Here is a 1,560-nt window from a genome sequence, read left to right on the forward strand (position 1 = left end):
TTTTTTTTGGATGGATAAAGAGATAGAGGCAACTTCCAAATATTAGAGCAGAAATTTAATATGATCAATTGGATATGTGTACATGGAGCTGAGAGAAGAGGACTTAGCTGGGAAAATAAATGTGTTAGTAGGCTGAAGTTTTGGGTATATTAGATTCTTAGAGCTGCTGTAAAAAAGTACCATAAATGGGGTAGCTTATAGGGACAGGTCATGTTATCAGAAGGGATCAGTTCCTAGAGAAGGATACCGTGTTTGGTAAATCAGAGAAAGAGTCAATGAAAAAAAGGAAGATGCTCAATGAGACAGACTGACACAGTGGCTGCAACAATGGGCTCAAGCACAGCAATGATTGTGAGGATGGCGCAAGAGTGGGAAGTATTTAGTTCTGTTGTACGTAGGGTTGCTATGAGTTAGAGCTGACTCCATGGCAGCTAACAGTAACAACATAAGAAGAGAAATGTATTGTCTCAGTCACTGCCATCGAGTTGAATCTGACTCATAGCAACCCCTCCTTGGGTTTCTGAGGCAGAATCTCTATGGAAGTAGATTGACTAGTCTTCCTTCCGAGGAGTGGCTGGTGGTTTTGAACCACCAGCCTTCTGGTTAGGAGTCAAATGGCTTAGGTACTACACTACCAGAGCTCCCAAGAGTTCTGGAGCTAAAAGCCCAAATTCAGGATGGCAGCAGAGCCACATTCTCTCTGAAGACTCTAGGAAGGGTCTTTGTTTCTTCTAGCTTCTGTGGCCACAGGATTCCTTGCTTTACTGCTTTAACCTAACTCTGTAATCACCTGGTCATGCAGTCTTTCTTCTGTCTGTCTCTGTGTCACTTTTCCTCTTTTATAAGGACACTACTCAGATCAGATAAGGACCAACTCTGTATGTTTGGGGACCATTTGGGGGCATACAATTCAATGGCAATGGAAACCATAGGCATGTGGTCAATCCTCTTGGGGAAGAATACGGAATAGTAAGAATCTATGAGGACCTAAGACTGAGCCCTATGCAGTTCTATTTACTGTTGGATGAAGGGAAGTGAATCTGCAAAGGACACTGGGAAGTTGAAGTCAGAGAGGCAGAAGGAAAACATGAAGAGTTTTTTGTCATGGAAGTCAAAAGGAAAACATGTTTTAAGAGTAGGGAGGAGTCAGCATTGTCAGGTGCACCTGACAGGTCAAGGATGGTGTGGACTGAGAATATCTGTGGAATTGACAAAAAGACCTGCTGGTGGTCTGAGGGAAGATGCTTCTGTGGGGTACTGGGGTGGAGAACAGGTTGGAATAGATTGAACATGAGGGAGAGGTGAAGAAAAGGGGAGCTCGAGAGTAGAAGTCTCTGTGGATCTCAGCCATGAAGGAGGGACAAGATACAGGATGGACATTGGAGACCCATGTGAGGTCAAAGGGAGACTTTTCATGAGGCCAATTTCCACTTTTATCCCATTGGTAAAAGCCAATGAGAAAGAGACATTTAAATGAAAAGGATTCAGTAGCGACAAAAGAGAGAAATGATAATAAAATGATAACAACAACAACTAGTATTTATTGAGCAGGAACCCCAT

General features: G+C 42.9%; 1 protein-coding gene across 1 annotated transcript in view; it reads left to right on the forward strand.

Moving 5' to 3' along the window:
- The window catches only part of ESR1 (estrogen receptor 1), a 426,028-nt gene that overhangs the window by 103,894 nt on the left and 320,574 nt on the right, over positions 1–1,560 (forward strand). The window lies entirely within an intron of this gene.

Source organism: Orycteropus afer, unplaced genomic scaffold (assembly GCF_000298275.1).
Source record: "Orycteropus afer afer isolate SDZICR_OR568_19922 unplaced genomic scaffold, OryAfe1.0 scaffold00101, whole genome shotgun sequence".
Classification (NCBI taxonomy): domain Eukaryota; kingdom Metazoa; phylum Chordata; class Mammalia; order Tubulidentata; family Orycteropodidae; genus Orycteropus; species Orycteropus afer.